This window comes from Malaclemys terrapin, chromosome 1, assembly GCF_027887155.1.
Source record: "Malaclemys terrapin pileata isolate rMalTer1 chromosome 1, rMalTer1.hap1, whole genome shotgun sequence".
Taxonomy (NCBI): Eukaryota; Metazoa; Chordata; order Testudines; family Emydidae; genus Malaclemys; species Malaclemys terrapin.
In genome coordinates, this window is record NC_071505.1 from 110,535,818 (window position 1) to 110,554,969 (window position 19,152).

General features: G+C 42.8%; 1 protein-coding gene across 3 annotated transcripts in view; it reads left to right on the forward strand.

Annotated features, from left to right (window-relative positions):
• Nucleotides 1-19,152, forward strand: part of ADIPOR2 (adiponectin receptor 2) — a 73,373-nt gene that overhangs the window by 37,131 nt on the left and 17,090 nt on the right. The window lies entirely within an intron of this gene.

Consider the following 19,152-nt stretch of genomic DNA (forward strand, 5'->3'; position numbering starts at 1 on the left):
AGGATTGCAAATAAGCAAAGTCTGTCCTCATGATACAGAATTTTTTTTAGCAATTATATACTTAAAGTATTTTGCGTATCTCATGAGAACTTCTAGGACTCTGGCTCTATAATATAATAAAATTAATATTCTGCCTGCCTGCCATTGTGTAGGTGGTCCTATATACATCTGTTTGTCTTTACGCAAATGAAAGGGGTGTGTGTGTGTGTGTGTGTGTAGACTTACCTTCACATTATCAGCCAATGTCTAGTGTTAATGTTGTAGTGATTAATGGTGGCATGTAGACTGATTTTTAGTGTTTAATTATTAGGGCTTCAGATTTGTCACAGCATTTTCATCAAAAATCATGGTGCAGTCACAGTAAATTTAGAAAAGTCATGGGTTTAATGTGACTGTTCCATAATTGTTGATTTAAAAAAACCCACAATCCAACAAATGAAATTCAGCTTTACCTCTTGAAAATGATAGCAGACCAGCATTGGCCTCTTTTCCTCACCGAGGAGGCACAGACTGTCTGTCTGTAGCAGCACCCTTCATCCAGGCACTACAACCCTAATACCAGCCCAGGAGGAAAGGATGGAGTATTGGGGCTTGTGAGTGAACTTGCCCCACACTTACCCAGCAATGGCAATTCCTGTCCTGCCGGGTTGGGCCTGGGGGTTGAGAGCTAGCCTGACCCCCACTCACCTCGGGTGTGGGCAGTGGCAGCTCCTGTGTCCCCAGCAGGCAGCTGGGCCAAACCTGAGCAATGCTGCTACCCCATGTTCCAAAAAAATAGTGGCTAACTTACAGGTGGGGAAACTGAATCACTGTAAATTAAGTGACTTGCCAAAAGATCTTAAGGAGTTGGTGGTGGTAGTTAGAATAAAATCATATAATACCCACCATTCTTTACAGTGGGAAAAACATCCAACTATTTAGCTTTATATAATGAATGTGCTTGTGCTTCTTCTCTTGGCTCAGCAGCACTTATCAATTCTTCTCTTTTTAATGAGGTACTGCACAAACCTATGGCTTTCTTTATATGTGCTTCCTTCAAGGGTCCTCTGTATATTCCCACTCATGGGATGTGCCGTCTGATACAGCTCAGATGGTGGAACCTTCTCATAGTATAGCCTATTAGAGGACTCAGGTGCCCTTCTTACCCCTCCCTGTTGCATTCTTGGAATGTTCTGAGGGGGAGAGTGTGTAAAAGGCATCATCTGCCTGTTAATTCCATTCAACTGCAGCAGCAGACAGAGGTGAACCTCTCCATAATCTATCAGACCCATGTCTCTATAGAAATCTGTGCCTTAGCTAGTATTGTTCTTAATGTTAGTTTTAGTGTGTGTTGGTTCCTATTTGGTTTTTTCTAAATCTTATTTTTAGCTTTGTATAGTTAGTTCAGATTTTGGTTCCAACTACTGGATTCATGGCAGATTCAAAAGCTAAAATACCTGACTTCACTAAATGAGCCTCTTGTCTGGTAGTCTTCCTAACATTCGGTGCCCATTACAAGGTGCTGTATCTGCAGCGTTCTTACCCCAAGCGCTTGCAAGGAGCCAGAACAGGATGCAAGTCTTATTGTTGCAGGGAGCTCTGGCCACAAAACTTCCCATATCTGATGCATCTAAGGGGTCTGTACCTAAGGAAAAAGTCCATTGTTAGCTTCTAGTACTTCAGGGATAGAAGATGAAGAGTGCTGTACAAAAAGTTCCAATTTCTGCCCCCGGATCAGGGTCCAAGAATGAGGTACAGTTAGTTCGAACTGTTAGTGTCTGCCTCTGAATTTAGAGCCAAAGTGAAGGGACCCATTTACTTAGTTTCCATGTTTCCCTCCTGTTAGCAGGGTCAAATTACATTCCATAATGTCAGACAAATGAATTCTGGAGACAATAAAAGGTAGCTATGCCACTCAGTTTGATTCCCTTCCACCACCCCTCCTTCCATCACTATTCAGAAACCTGTATCTGAAAGAAGTGTACTTCCATATCTTTCAGACCAGGCACCACATATCTTTTTTCTGGTTGGGCAAGATCACTTCGGTACAAATTCCTATCTCTTGGTTTATTTGCTGCCTTCTGGGTATTTAGAAAGTACCAATTGGCAGTTGCCACTCATTAAGACACCAGGGTATGTATATTAATCCTTATTTAAATCTTGTCAGAAGCCCTTTCCAAGGACATAGTTGACACATGTGCCTTTTTGAAGTTAGTACTTAAGATAATCAAGAAATCTCTATTGCTACATATACAAAGGATTCCCTTTTAAAGGAGCAGTTCTTTCTTCCAGGAAGATTTCTGAAGCTTGGCTCTGCCATAGCAGTGCTTCGTCAAAATCCCACTTAGAAATTCATTCTAGGTCTCTCAGGCCTCATGGCTTCATTCACATTATACTCTGCTCAGGATGAAGAGTCGGCAGCATTGTCTGGCATTTAATTACAAACCAAATACAGACCGCACGTTTGCATAGCTGACCATCTGAAGAAAGATACTTCTATGCTTGACATGGCTGTCTCAGCATTCTGAGGGGTACCTTTCAACCCTCCACCAGAAGCAATCACTTTGGGCACCTCCGATGTGGAGGGGGAGTGCATTTCAACAAATTAAGTCACTCTAATTCTCAAGGGGGAAAAAAACCTATATAAATATCACAGGGCAAGAACAAGGTGTAGTACAAGCTGTTGAACAATATGACCGTGATGGATTACATCAGGAAGAAGGGAGAGGTTTGCGCTTCCCACTTGCAAAGCTGCAGTTGTGCTGTGGGATTGGGTGTTATCCAATACAACATTTATCCTTGTTCCTCTATATCTAGCATGTAAGGACAGCAGCCTGGCAGATCAACTGAGGACCATGATAATGAAACTGAACCTATTAAAGAAATAGGTGATAGATGAGATCTTCAACCTGGAGGGTTGAGAGGATACCACAACACAGATTTATTTCTGACCAGACATAATTGCACAAGTTCTGCTCAAGAACAGGACAAAACAGTCTCTCCATATAAAATGCCTTTTCCTAGACCAGGGGTGGTCAAACTTTTTGGCCTGAGGGCCACATCGGGGAATAGAAATTGTATGGTGGGCCACAAATGCTCACAAAATTGGGGTTGGGGTGTAAGAGGGGGTGAGAGCTCTGGTTGGGGGTGAGGGTTCTGGGGTGGGGCTAGGGATGAAGTTTGGGGTGTAGGAGGATGCTCCATGTTGGCATCGAGGGGTTTGGAGAGCGGGAGGGGGATCAGGGTTGGAGGAGGGGGTTGGGGCATGGGGAGAGGTTAATGGGTGCAGGCTCCGAGTGGCGCTTACTTCAAGCAGCTCCTGTAAGCAGTGCCATGTCCCTTCTCTGGCTCCTACGCGTGGAGCAGCTCCCGACCCTTGGAGCGGAGCCATGCCGCGGCTTCAGAGAGCAGTGTGGTGCAGCCCTTGACCCGGCACCCCGGCTAGAGCTCACAGGCTGGCTTTAAACAGCCTGCGGGCCTTAGTTTGCCCACCCCTGTCCTAGACTGTAGAAAGTCTTCTCTTCCTTTTCCACGCTTCCCTCTCATTCAGGGGGTGATAAAGAATAAAACAAGAGGAGCCAGAATAGTTTTGGTTGCCCTCACAGTAGGAAGGCAACAGTGGTTCTTGGATCTTCTTCACCTATTTAAGGGAGATCTCTGTCCAACCCAGACTTAACCCGATGGGAGGGCAGAATTCATTACCTGGTTGCTGAACTCACCATTCTGCGAGGGGATAAGATACCACCAAGAAACTAACTCTGTTAATGTAGTTTTTTGTCATTGAATACAGTAAAATATTTGTCATCTAGAACTTAATTGTCAGTTTACTGTACACAATAGCTCAGTGAAGCTTCATTTTGACTTTAGAGATAACTGTGGCTTGCCCACTCCAAAAGCACAGATTCTTCTCACTTGAGCTTGAGAACAGTCTTTGACTATCAAAAGTGTGGTGCTTGGACACTGCCAAACAACTCCATCAAGTAGAGATAAGAGTTACCCATGCACACTAGCCAAGTATAGTACTTTACCAAGCCATTTTATAAGCCTGTTGGTCCCATCATAAAATATCCCTTTCATAAGAGCGCTACTTGACGCCAGAATGGCGAGGGCTTACCTCTCAGAGGACAAATTCCTGAAACTGAAATCTATCATTCAGGCTCTACTTCAGAGTCCATCCCAGAAAGCAAGGTTCTTCCTCTCCTTACTGGGTCTTACTGCATCAATAACATGTCACATTTTATGCAAGACAAAGGATGAGCCCCTCATCACTGGTTGGCAAGAAACTTCAGACCTGCAGAATGCAACCTGAATCTAATACTTATTCTAAACATAATCCAGAAAACTTTTATGGACCAGGAGCATGTACTGAGAGGGAGTGATGTTCAACCATTCCTCTCCTTCTGCAATAACTACAGCAGGTATCTCGAAAACAGGCTGGGGTGCACACCTCACCAACTTTATTTCCAAGAGGTCTGTGGAATAAACGAGAGTGTCATTTTCATATCAATGTTCTGGAGTTAAGAGAAATTCCTTTAGCATTCAGATCATTCCTCTGTTAGGTGCAAGGATCTCTGCTTGAAGCAGGCAGACAATATGATAGCAATGTATTATGTAAACAAACAGGTCCTCACAGCTTTGCAAGGAGGCAGGGAAGCTTGGTGTATACTTCATGATATTTTTTCAGTAGCTCTGCATGTGGCAGGGTGTCTCACTGAGTTAGTGGACCAGTTAAGCAAAGACTCTTTCCAGCTGCACTAATGGTCCTTGAAGGAGTGTTTGATCCTGCACATTTTTGCTCTTTGGGGTACTCTTAATATAGATCTATTTGCCATAAGATTCAGTATTTGCCCCCCCCCCCATTTTTGTTCAGGAGCAGGAATGAACACTCACTTTTTAACAGAGGCATTCTTTGTTAATTGGGATACAGATCTGATGTATGCTTTCCCACTATTCTCTAATGTTGAAGGTTGTGAAGAAGATCAGACAGGACTCAGCAAGATGATACTTATCTCCTCAGCATGGCTGAGACAGCAGTGATACATGGACTTGCCCCTTCTTTCCAAAAGGAATTAAACGTTTTTCTGTGTCACCAGATGTTCTCTTGCAGCAGCAAGTGAAAGTGTACTATCCAGATCAACTTTTTTGTTGCATCTGACTGTGTGGGCAATAGGACGCTGTCAGAGTTAGAGAAACCTTTCTCTGTAGACTTACAAAACATTTTACTTCACACTAGAATACAGTCAACTGGAAAATATAACAATTTAAAATGGAAAAGGTTTCCACTCTTAAGTATCTGAGAAGGATATTGATCTTAGGTCAACTCCTTTTTAGTCCATATTAAAGTATTTGATGTTTTTAAAGAATAAACATTGCTTAATAATATGCATCCGAAGAAGTGGGCTGTAGTCCACGAAAGCTTATGCTCTAATAAATGTTAGTCTCTAAGGTGCCACAAGTACTCCTGTTCTTCTTTTTGCGGATACAGACTAACACGGCTGTTACTCTGAAACTAAATCTATATTTTCTCATGATATTAAGAAGTTTCTGAAATATTTATTAAATCTCTATCCCTGGGTGAGAGCTTATTCTCTCATGGAATTTAAACTTAGTGCTAACTCAGCTTATGGCTCCATCCTTTAAACCTTTATCTTCTCTATTTTTAATATTGCAACTAAAATTACGTTTATTATAGCAACAACTTCAGCCCGAAGGGTTAGTGAACTTAATGGCTGACTGTCCATTTACAATCTTTCATAAAGATAAAGTAGTTCTTAGTTCTCACCCAAAATTGATACCAAAAGTAATTTTGGATTTCCATGTCAGTCAAAACATTTACCAGTGTTTTCCCCAGACCACATTCACATAAAAGTGAGGTAAAGTTACATTGCTGGGATGCTGAAGGAATGTTACCTTTCTATTTAAGTAGGACCAAGGATTTTAGAACTTCATATAAACTGTTTGTTTCATATGCCTCATGATCTTCCCCCTGCTCTGCTGGGAGCACACTTTGCTGGAGTGGTGGCTGGCTGCTTCTATAGCATGTTTATGGCATGGCCCAGTAATGGAAGTTTGTAAAGTGGCCGTATGTAGTTCAGTACCTGTATTTACTAAGCATTACATGTTTAGATATCACAAAGAGAGAGGATGCCCAGTTTGGTACATCAGTTCTCAGTTGTTTATTGAATTAGAACTCCTTGTCATCCATCTTTTCCCCTATATATACTGCTGATTAAACTGTCCCAAGAGTGTGACTGTACAGAGGACACTCAAAGAAATGAAGCTTACTTGTAATCAAGGTTCTTCAAGATGGACTTTGCATATTCAGATTCCTCGCCCTCGTTCCCCTCTTTTGCAGAGTCCTAATTATTCCTGGGTTTGCATTAGCAGTGGAAGGAACAGATGTAGCAACTGCTGCCAGAGCCGTAATCAGGCATTTTAGTGCTCGGGGTGAGGAAGCATATTTGCGCCCCCTAATAGTTTTTCATCATTTTTCCACCCCTGCGGCTTTGCACCCTGGGCAGCTGCCCTGCTTGCTCTGCCCTGGTTACAGCACAGACTGCTGCCACGTCCCCTCTTGTATCCCTGTCCTCAGAACATGTGTGAAAGCTGAGGAGAGGGACTGGGAGTGGATGTATGAACTCTCTAATAGGCACTGTTAGTAGGAGGCTGCACTGTTCAGTGGCACCTGTCAGTGTATCTAAGAGTGTGAAAATCTCTCACAGGTAAGTAACCTTCATTTATTGCTGCAATTGTGTGATAAACTGTATTGGTTGTTCACCTTTGCCCTTCTCGTCCACGCTCTACTTATTGATCAGACTGCTGGTCTGCTTCTCTAAACCCTCCCTGCACCTGATGAGCATGCATGCACACTTGCCACCTCACCCCTAGGTGGAAATTATTCTGTCTAAACCCCAGGACTGATAGTACTTGGTCCTGATATAATTCTATTTTTAAACGGTATAGCTAGGGAACTACCAGCTAGAAATGCACACTTTGCTGTTGAAGAGCTAGGATTATTTCTCCCAAATCCTCTCTCACTCGTCATTGTGACATAGTATCCATTTCTTGCCCTGGAAGTACAGTATATTGGACCTCTTAGAAGTACAACATCCTGACTTTAAAAAGAAACCCAGTAGATTTTCCTAAGGATTCTAATCTTTAGTATTAAACTTTTTTTAGTACCCTTGAGGTTTCTGCAGCTAACACTAAAACACCTGGCTTTACAAGTAGGTGACTATAACAAGTACAAATAAGTATTAAACTTCACACTTTCTGCAAAATGTGACAATGTTAATGCATGGTGGTTTAAAAGATTAATGGCAACCTACCTAACATGCTTATGAATAATACCAATAATACGTATGCCAGAACACACCATGTATTAGGGATGTGTCCAGTTTTTGTACTAAATACAAGAATTGATACATGTTTGTGTTAAACACTATTATAACCTTATTTGGCTTTTTTATACCTGAAGCTGCAATTAGTCCTCAATCTACCCCATAGCTTTTTCATTAATTATAGCAGTTCAGGACACATGCACTCATGAAATGCTCCCCCATTCAAAGAACATTCATCTCACCCAATCCCAGGTTGCCTGCTGTAGTGTTGTGGCAATGTGCAGTTGCACTCTTCACCTTTGTTTGTTTTCTGTTTGCTTATGTGGAGTAGTGACCTGGTATCTAAATCTTGTGGACGGTTAGTGACACTGTTCAGTTGTGATGGGAGTGGGACTGAGCAAATCAAGGCTTTTCTACAAGTCTTCGCCTCTTCTTCCTTCTTGCAATTTACCTTCTCTCTTTGTGGTTTAGATCTGTGTGCATATGTTGGAAAAGCATTCGTCAGCAGGTGCTTCCTTCCTCCGTCCCATGCTGGATCGTCTGGCTTCCGTGACAGTCTTTTTTTTTTTTTTTTTTTTTTTTTTTCCCCCTCCTTCCTTTTTAGTTTCTGTATAATCTGGATTGTCTTTGTTCCCCTGCTGTACTTCAGGCAGAGATATCTCCTAAAGAAATGCCTCTTACTGTGGCTTTGTTGAACCGATACAATCAAATGCATGTGACTTTTTCATAACCTGATGAATGGGCTTTTTATACAGCCCTAAAAACCTGTGCTTGACTCTTTCTGCTTTTGTATTTTAATCCTCCATTGACAGAAAGTGAACAAAGGAACCATTTTCTTTGCATTTATTCCAACCACCACAGTCTTTTGTACTGTTGAGTGATGTTTTCTTTCTTGTGGCTGAGCGGTACTGTGTAGCTGTAATGTGTGGCATAAAAGTGCCTCAGTGAAATGGGGACCCATTGCTCTGAAAGATTGGATAGCCTGCTATGGGGAAAATAATTCACTAGCACTTACTTCTGTAAGTGGGTAGAAGTAGTCCTGGAGAATGTCCAGATGGAGCATGTCTCAAAGACTGGGGCTGTGACTTCTCAATGCAACTAGCTTGATCTTTTTAAAAAGGTTGTGATGTCAGCGTATTGTTACAAGAATCTGCGCACGACTTAAAGCACAAAGTGGTTTAGGTGGTAAGGAAAAGGGAAAGAATTGCTTTTTAAAAAGGAAAGATTAAAACGTGAGTCTGAAGATGAGCAAAAGGTTTGAGATAATAAATCTCAGCAGAAGTTTGGGATTGTATTTACTGGAGGCAATTTGAGGAGGGGATCCAGTTTAAGCCTCCCAATGCAAAACTTGGCACCAAGGACTTTAACGGCAAGCTATTAGGTGGCAGTATCCATAACTTAATTGTGCCTTTTGGATTTTGTGTATTAAACATTTACATGCATCTATCTTGCGGTAAGATTTTTTTTTGCTCCCGAGGACAGTGTTATATCGGGGTAGAGGTGTACTGCAGTATATGTAAATTGGAATATGTTTGACTATAACAGGGTAGCTAAGGATCTCCGATACATCGAGACCTTGTTGCCCTAGATTTTCTTAGTTTCTTGTATTCTCCTAGTCCTCTATTTACGTTTTACACACCAACGCTTGTCAGTAAAGGTAATTGTTTTAGGGAACTGGAAAGAGCAGTGGCTCTATCAAAAGATGCTTACTGGGACTCTCTCTTTTTTTCTGCACGTCTTAAATAATATAGCAACATCGGCGCTACTGTCTCCATTGGCTATTCCTTCGTGCCGAGATTGTTACTTGCTGAAGCAAATAGCGCCAGTGTTGATGATAGGAAGTAAAATGACAGTTTTTGCTCAGCAAAGAATTTTGGGACAATCTGCCCCAAACACCTGTGGGCTCTGTGTCCCTTGTATGGACTCCTGGAGTATGGGGTGAGGACCTTGTTTCTGGGCTCCACAGGCCAGGACTGGCCTGCATACTACAATTGGTGCAATCCTCTACTGAACAGTAAAAGAAAATAATCGCACATCCAGAACTTACTTATAGGTTTTAAGTCTGCGGGTATGTGCTAAAGGGAGAGGAGCATCATTGATCTTATTTAGCCTTGAGTAGGCAGTACCCTACCCAGAAGGGCAGTAACATATGGCAAAGACAGGGTTCTTTGCCCCTGCTTCCTTCCACCTACTACCCAAAAAACTAGCCAGAAACTTAGCAGGAAAAGCTCTAATGAGGGAGGTCTGCTTGCACTGTAGCTGGGTCAAACTCAAAGGCGTCTAGTTATTTGTCTGGAAGCTGCTTTGCAGGGGAGCGTTGGCACCCTGCTGTATTCTGTGTTCTCTGTGCCTGTCAGCTGGTTTTGTAACAATCACATGCTGTGCTGTTGTGTATCTAGGAGAGGGAGGAGGGGTTTTATTCAGCACTCACTGGTACAAATGTTTTTCTGCACAAAGGTTAGATTCCACATAGCCATATGCCTTTGTTCTCATGGAGATCACATCTGCCTCACTTGGACAAATGTGGGGGAAGGGACTTGAGGCAGCATTTCAATAACTGGGGATGGTAGAAAGAAAGGCTACCTGTATGTTCCCTTTCACAAACTACGTAAAACTTCCTGCCTTAGGTTATTGCTGAGTCCTAAATTATGCAGGACAAAACAACTTCCCAGTTTAGTAAGGGTATGTCTACACAGCCACGGTTAAAGTGCTGCCACAGCAGTGCCTTAACGTGGCTGTGTAGTCGCGGCTCCAGCACTGGGAGAGAGCTCTTCCAGAGCGGTAAAAAACCCACCTCCACGAGGGGAATAGTTACCAGCTCTGGGAGCGCGGCTCACAGTGCTGCAGCACTATCTACACTGCCACTTTACGGTGCTGAAACTTTCCTCACTCAAGGGTGTGAAAAAACACACCCCTGAGCGCTGCAAGTTTCAGCTCTGTAAGTGGCAGTGTAGACGAGCCCTAAGTGTTTTCTCTGCAAGTTCAGTGTTAGGCAACTTGCCTTTGTCATGCTGCTGCTGTAGGGTTTAGCATATCTACAAAAGCCATGGAGAACGGTATGTGAGAACCTTCTGTGGCAGGTGCAGTTCTTCATAGCCCTTACATTCTTCCATTTGGGAAACAGTCCTTTCCCTGAGCAGATGCATATATGGAGAGATCTCAGTGCTTGTCAATACTGAACACTGGCACACAGATCAGTAGCTGGTCATGCACATAGAGCAAACAAAACCTCTTTCATCCAGTGACAAAGGGAGTAATTAATTCTAACTAAAAAAATATGTTAAGATTGCAGAGGCCAAAATGAGTGACCCTACAACTGCTTTTTCCTAAACAACTGCTTGAATGTTGGTGCCTGTTCCTTTAATCAGTGCCTGCAGGGAGTTATCCATGACCAGTTCTCCAAAACGGTTTCAAAGTGTTTTTGTGTTAAATTGTGTTAATTTTTTTAAAAGGTGACCTGCAGAGGAAAAGTGCTAAATTCCAATAACTTGGAGGCATTCAGCACACATTGACCAGTAGCCAAGCTGCAAAGAGTTTTGCACAGTACTACTGAAGAATTCACTCTTTCTGGTCCTTCTGACAGCTATTCTTGCTGGCTCTGCTCTGAGCACCACCCCACCACCCTGCTGAAGCCTGGATGGACTGACTAACAGGGAGTTAGGCCTTGTCTACACTTGAAAGCTAATTCACATTAAAGTAGAGTCTGCATTTAAAGCGCAATTTCAAATGCAATTCTAGAACAACTCTGTGTAGACAAGCCCTAAGGCAAGATATATATATATATAATATATTTTTAGTAACATTGCACTTTTTTCAAAGCTGCTTTTTACACCACAAAGGGCATAAACTGAAGTAACTCTAAATGTACAATAGCCTTTAAAAAGGAAACCGATTAACATAATCTTCTGCCAAAAACAGCCAGTTGGTAAGTGATATCGCCAGCATTGGGACATGGTGGCTTCACTCAGAACGAAACTAACTGTATTGGATGTCAAGGGACCACAAAGAGAAGGTAGTATTTTTAATATTGCTATCTTTAATGCCCCGCTTGGCCTAGCTCTTCAGCACATAATGGCCAATGCCTTCGAGTTATTGGAATCTATAACTTTTGCATGCCACCTCAAAAAAGTATTAAATAACTTGAAAGTCAAACTACACTTTATCCATCGGTTATACACGCTGGCTTGTTTCTTTTCCAGTACACATGAATATGATCGTGACTTACTGCCTTGCCCTCAGAATACTACTATACAGAGTCATGCCTCTCATACCAAGGAGCTTTCTCCTTGGGGCATGCTTCTCTGCCCAGGGCTGACACACAACAAAAGAGTCAAATGCTGACACTTTTTTGCGAGAAAATGAAGGAAGGAATGGATGTTTGGAATAAATTCAGCACTGTTCTTTCCCTAGCATGATTCTAGACTGAACCTAGTCTTGGGACCCATATGATGCCAGCTTCAGGGCCCATGTGGGGTTTGGCATAACAAGCAGTTCAGCTTTGAGACCTAGGATGTCCAGAGCGCTAAAGTCTTATACTACATAGATATGTACACTGCCAATTAACCACATGAAGTCCAAAGGTAATCAAGTAATGGCTCGGCTCAGAAAGGAGTCTCTTAACAGCAGGGTTCTGGTTCTTTTTGAAAGCTTTAAGAAGCTCACATGTTATAGCTGCACATGTTGGTAAATAGAAAACTTTGGTCTCCAGTACTCCTATGCCTGCAGCAAAATATCATGAGTCTGACCTGGCAGAAGCTCAGGAATGGATGTCTGATAATTTCAGAGGACATACCACTGTAGGGTGTGAGCGCACACACACATACCCGAAGAGTCAGTGTCAGCCTTCTCTTTAGGAGACTAATCCATACCTCACCAGTTCTCCTGTGAATCCTTAGGAAAACCTAGTGGATTATAGTTTAATTGTTCAGTTGCCATCAGACTAACAAATGGATTTCCAGATGAGATTTCTTTTTAAAAGTGGGTGATATTGGGGGGCGGGGGAAGAATGGTATCACTAGTTGACAAAATGTGAGCTAAACTCTTAATTTCAGAATAGTTTTAAATATAACAGCCATTTATTTCAAGTGATCTTTTAGTTAGCGCTCAAAAAAAAATTAAGTGGAACTAAAGAAATACTAATAATTGTCAGCCAACTATGTGTTGTGAATTACACCTCTACCTCGATATAATGCTGTCCTTGGGAGCCAAAAAATCTTACTGCGTTATAGGTGAAACCGCATTATATCGAACTTGCTTTGATCCACCAGAGTGCGCAGCCCTGCCCCCCGGAGCGCTGCTTTACCGCGTTATATCCGAATTTGTTACATCAGGTTGCGTTATATCAAGGTAGAGGTGTAACTGCAGTGGAAAACTGAGATAATATCATTGCTGAACTCTTAAAAACAACAATAACAAAGGATTGCTAACTTTGACACAGTACTGGTAGCCAAGCATGTTAAATAATCATCTTGTGCTTAATACCAAATCTGCCATCCTGTATAGTGCAGGAAGGAATATCTTCCTCCTTCCCCATTTTCCATGTATAAGGGTATGTCTTCATTACCCGCCGTATCGGTGGGTAGCAATTGATTTATCCGGGATCGATATACCGCGTCTCGTTAAGACGCGATATATCGATTCCCGAACGCGCTCACCGTTGATTCCGGAACTCCACCAGAGCGCGCGGCGGTAGCGCAGTTGACGGGGGAGCCGCGGCCGTTGATCCCGCACTGTGTGGATCCCAGGTAATTCGATCCAAGATACTTCGACTTCAGCTACGCTATTCGCATAGCTGAAGTTGCGTATCTTGGATCAATTTCCCCCCCCCCTTCCCCCCCAGTGTAGACCAGCCCTAACTTGGGTACAGTATAGGGAGAGGTTGTTTGCTTTTTTTGTAACCTGAGGTATTTACTGCCAGATGCAGACCACTCATAGACCAATTTTCTGATCCATTCTGGGAAACTAAGAGGTGTGGGGTTTTTTTTTGTTTTTTTGGGGTGGGGGGGCGGAATCTTAAACATGAGACTTTTAAAATACAGGCTTGATTTTTAGAATTTTAATATTACAGGATAAAAATGGAGAAGGATAGGTTTCAAAGATATCGGTATGCCAGGCTTATTCTAAATGCTTTCACATTCTTGGAAACTAATGCTGAGTACATCTCGAAGTTATTTTGTAGCGTATGCTTAAAAAAAAAAAAGTGTAAAGTATTACAGAAAGTCACTTGATGACAAGCAGTTCCCATTATAAACAAGATGGATGCTACAAAAATATGTCCAGTGCAAGCAGTGGATGTCAGCAGTGAGTGTAGCTGAACTAGGACAAAAAGAACAGGAGTACTTGTGGCACCTTAGAGACTAACAAACTTATTAGAGCATAAGCTTTCGTGGACTACAGCCCACTGTCCACGAAAGCTTATGCTCTAATAAATTTGTTAGTCTCTAAGGTGCCACAAGTACTCCTGTTCTTTTTGCGGATACAGACTAAAACGGCTGCTACTCTGAAACCTGAACTCTAACGGAGTCCTTATGAACCTGCAAAAGCTCACTTTGAAGGAACTAGAAAGCCCAGCGGCTTGGAAGTAGGATAGTGCCACACCTCTTGGTTGCAGGTAAGATACATTACAGGTCAGTAGTAGTTGATGTTGGTCTTATGTGATAAATTGATTTGTCTAATTTTTAGTGAACACAGTTGGCCTCTTGTTTTCAGTCTCAGTAAAGAAGAGCAGGGATTAAATGGGTCTCAAGATAAATTCTTCTCTCCACCCTAAAGGTGGTATTTCAAAGTCCAGGCTGAAACACATTGGTGGCTGAAGGACATTGGTCTGCAAATCTGTTACTCTGGTACCTCTTCACCAACACTAAATTAACTTTAAGTGTGTGTGTGTGTGTGTGTGTGGTACATCTTCAACTAACTAAATGGCTCCTGCATAATCAAATTGGGCTCTTGTAGCTATCACAGTGCAGCCAGGTGACAACTGAACCTCATTTAGGATTAAAGGAACAAATTGTGGATGTCCCATTGAACTGTTGGGGCTTATGGTGCTGTTAAAGCAATAGAGGTAATGGAGGGCCAAAGGATTCTTTCCTCACAATCCTGCCATTTTGCATGAGGAGCATGTTTCATGCAAAGACCTGAAGTTGCAGAAGAATCGGAATAGGAGGGCAGAGCCTACAGTGGTGCCCCCTGCAAAACTTTATCATTGGTAGACTACACAGAAATCAGTAGTAAGCCTGTGCTGATTGCCTTACTAGGATATGGGAAACCTTCTTTGGGGAGACTTCCTTATTTCTGATATTTCTTACCTCTCAGAGAACCCATGGATATTCTTTCTTATATATCACTCTATTCCTGAGCTCCCTAAGATTTTTATACTGCAGCATTGGATGTTTTGGGAGAATTGCTATTATAGTTGCACTTCAGCTAAACATTAAAATAGAAGGCAATGGCTATTCAAAACAATTCCTAAAAAACCTCTAATTTTCATGATTATCTGCATAATGAATGGAGCTGGTATCTCTCTCTCCAAGTAGGAGATGACATTTTGCTGATATTTAAGATCTAGATTGCCTTGCTGTGAAACATGTTTGAGACCTCATAATTAGGCTACTTAACATTGCAGTTGCAGACTGCAGTAAGATACCTTATACCACAGGCTTGGTTTTTGCTTTGACTTTGTCCCCTGTCTAAAGTACTGATAAAGCCCAACTTCCTTTGTATCAGACATCTCTCACTCCCACAGTCTGATGTGTTGTATTTGTTGAAGCCCTAGGAAGTGAAAACAACGAGGAGTCCTTGTGGTACCTTAGAGACTAACAAATTTATTTGGGCATAAGCTTTTGTGGAAGGGTTTCTACAGGTATGTTAGCAACAAGAAGAAGGTCAGGGAAAGTGTGGGACCCCTACAGAATGGGGGAGGCAGTATAGTGATGCAAGATGTGGAAAAAGCTGAAGTACTCAAAGCTTTTTTTGCTTGGTCTTCACTGACGAGGTCAACTCCCAGACTGCTGCACTGGGCAACACCGTATGGGGAGGAGGTGAACCACCCTCAGTGGTGAAAGAACAGGTTAAGGACTATTTAGAAAAGCTTGACATGCACAAGTCCATGGGTCCAGATCTAATGCATCCAAGGGTGCTGAGGGAGTTGGCTGATGTGATTGCAGAGCCATTGGCCATTATCTTTGAAAATTCATGGCGATCAGGGGAGGTCTCGGATGATTGGAAAAAGGCAAATATAGTGGCCATATTTTTAAAAAGGGGAAAAAAGAGAACTCGGGGAACTACAGACCAGTCAACCTCACTTCAGTCCCTGGCAAAATCATGGAGCAGATCCTCAAAGAATCCATTTTGAAGCACTTGGAGGAAAAGAAGGTGATCTGGAACAGTCAACATGAATTCACCAAGGGCAAGTCATGCCTGACCAACTAGATTGCCTTCAATGATGAGATAACTGGCTCTGTGGATATGGGGAAAGCGATGGATGTGATGTATCTTGACTTTAGCAAACCTTTTGATACAGTCTTCCACCGTATTCTTGCCAGCAAGTTATAGTAGATTGGATTGGATGAATGGGCTATAAGGTGGATAGAAAGCTTGCTAGATTGTCGGGCTGAACAGGTAGTGATCAACAGCTCGATGTCTAGTTGGCAGCCGGTATCAAGCAGAGTGCCCCAGGGGTCAGTCCTGGGGCCAGTTTTGTTTGACATCTTTATTAATGATCTGGATGATGGGATGAATTGCACCCTCAGCAAGTTCGCAGATGACACTAAACTGGGAAGAGAGGTAGATATGCTGGAGGGTAGGGATAGGGTCCAGAGTGACCTAGACAAATTGGAGGATTGAGCCAAAAGAAAGCTGATGAGGTTCAACAAGCACAAGTGCAGAGTCCTGCACTTAAGAAGGAAGAATCCCATGTATAGCGACAGGCTGGGGACCTGGGATTAGTGGACAAGAAGCTGGATATGAGTCAGCAGTGTGCCCTTGTTGCCAAGAAGGCCAATGGCATATTGGGCTGTATTAGTAGGAGCATTGCCAGCAGATCGAGGGAAGTGATCATTCCCCTCTATTCGACACTGGTGAGGCCACATCCGGAGTATTGTGTCCAGTTTTGCTACCCCCGCTACAGAAGGGATGTGGACAAATTGGAGAGAGTCCAGCGGTGGGCAACGAAAATGATCAGGGGGCTGGGGCATATGACTTACGAGGAGTGGCTGAGGGAACTGGGGTTATTTAGTCTGCAGAAGAGAAGAGTGAGGGGGGATTTGATAGCAGCCTTCAACTACCTAAAAGGGGGGGTTCCAAAGAGGATGGAACTAGGCTGTTCTCAGTGGTGGCAGATGACAGAACAAGAAGCAATGGTCTCAAGTTGCAGTGGGGGAGGTCTAGGTTGGATATTAGGAAACACTATTTCACTAGGAGGGTGGTGAAGCACCGGAATGGGTTACCTAGGGAGGTGGTGGAAGCTCCATCCTTAGAGGTTTTTAAGGCCCGGCTTGACAAAGCCCTGGCTGGGATGATTTTGTTGGTGTTGATCCTGCTTTGCGCAGGGGATTGGACTAAATGACCTCCTGAGGTCTCTTCCAGCCCTAATATTCTATGAAAATGAATGCACTCTCACAAGGGAGTGGCTCTCTCCTTCCAAAGCCCTTGCTGTTCATTTCCTTGAAGTGCTTTATCTCATGTTTCTCCCCCATTTTGCCATTTGTCTATCCTAACCCGTTAAATCAAGTTTTCTACTTCTCAAGTCCTTATGATGGAGAAGGGGGGAATGAGCTTCCTCCATCGCCTCCACTGTGGAGCTAGGTTGGGTCCTGATGCTGAGTGGGCAGGGATTTCTGAATGCTGGTATCAAACCCAAAAGGAGCTTTTACAGAAAGTCAATTTTGTATTTTAAATACACAAGCTTCTGAACCTTTTAAATACCCAAGCTCTGAGCCCCCTTGCTTCTGAACAACTTTCTGCTCTGATCAAACAGCAGGGCAGATGGGGGAATCAGCACTTTCCCCTTCTCTGCACAGCAGCCCCTAGTGGTGGGAGGTCTTAAAGAAACAGCAAGCAGAACTTGGGATATGTTTTCAGGAAGGACTATTGGGTTTTGCAGTGGGAATGTTGGTAGCTATGCAAGAATAGTTTTAATAGCTAGGTGTCATGAGGACTTGGTTCTGTTCCCAGCTCTCCATTGGACTTCCTATGGTCACGGGTAAGTTACTTATTCTCTGGCTCTGTAAAATAGGGATAATACTCTGTTCACATAGGTGTTACCCTAAATACAGCTAATGTTTTTAAAACACTGAGCTCCTCTGACAGAACGTGCTGTAGAAATGCCCAGGGTACTCTTGCTTTCATAGGTAATGTTCTCCTTTAGTCAGAATACTAAACTACAGCAGAAATCTCACCGAAAGCAAGTCTACTTGTATTCAGAATTTTACCAGTTTGAAATGGAAAAGGCCACTGCATAAAACATGCTGCATTACTGAAATCAATAAAAAGTGTGCTTCTATTATGGACACTGGAACATGATTTAATGTTTGCTCATTGCAGTGCCTGGCTTCCTCCCTCAGTGACTGCACCACCACTCCTAATTTCAGGGCAGGTCATAACTTCATATTAGTGGAGTCTCTAGTTGCCATGTGGTTGAACAGCAGTATTCATATCTGGAATGAGCAATGCATAACACTAGAAAGCTGTTCATCCTCTCCTCTCCGCCTCACATAGTGCATTGTCTATAACAGGTGTGTGACATGAGAAGCATCTATTTATAGACCTTTCCGTCAACATTTTAACAGAACTCTGTGGCGAAGGGGGAAAGGGTAAAATTCTGAAGCTTGTGTATTTAAAATACACAACTAACTGACTCTTTCTGTAAAAGCTCCTTTTGGGTTTGATGCCAGTTGCCTCTATGTTCTTCGGTTAAAATTGGAGACCTGAGACAGCATTTCCTGGCCATGTGTTAGGGTGACATTATGTACTGTACTACCCAGCTAGTAATCTTCAAGGAATAATGGGAATTGTAGTCAGGCAGAAGTTGTGATGTCCTGTACTTAATTCCACACCAACTCGTGATTGTGTTTTCTCCCCTCATCTCCAAAAGGTATCCATCTTCAGTTTTATACACACTGAACACCATTTTAAAAAAAACCCAAACAACTCCTTCCTACTCTGCTTCCAACTCTACACAGCAGTGGGAAAGCTTAACCAAGGCTAAGTATCTAAATCAAATAGATAATTTCCTTTGTGAAATCAGTCGGACAATAGCATTCATACAGGACTCCTGCAAAGCACAAACCAGCTTTTCTTACTATCTAAATTTGACAAGAATTGAAAGCTTCTAAAAATGCCTCGTCTCTGGCAGGGTTGGCTTTCAAAGTGTGACTGTCTCTGGGTAGGTTTTCATTGCAATCAAGAGGTGCAATTGCAGCATGTGTGGAAATACTTGAGCTAGCTTTGATGCCCACATACAATCTGTAAAGATGGTCCGGATATCTGCAGATATAGCTGCTGTCTTGTCCTGACTTCACTGCTCAGCATGGATGGTAGCTGCTTGAGTATGTATCTAGGGTCCAGGCAGACAGGACTAGCCTGGGACCCTGGTATGCTGCAGTCTCACATTCTGACTGCAGTGTGGACATACCCTCAGTGTTGCACACTTTTCTTGTCCCCTGTAGAAACTATAAACAAAGGGTTGCTACACCAGCCTTTAGAGTTGCATATGCATTTGTTCTGCTGAGCTACTGGGAAATGTCTTTTGAGGGAATGTTCTTTATGTAATTTATACCATTCTAAGGTGAAACAGGATCCTGATTGTTATATGTGAGGCAGGTGTCAGTATCCTCAT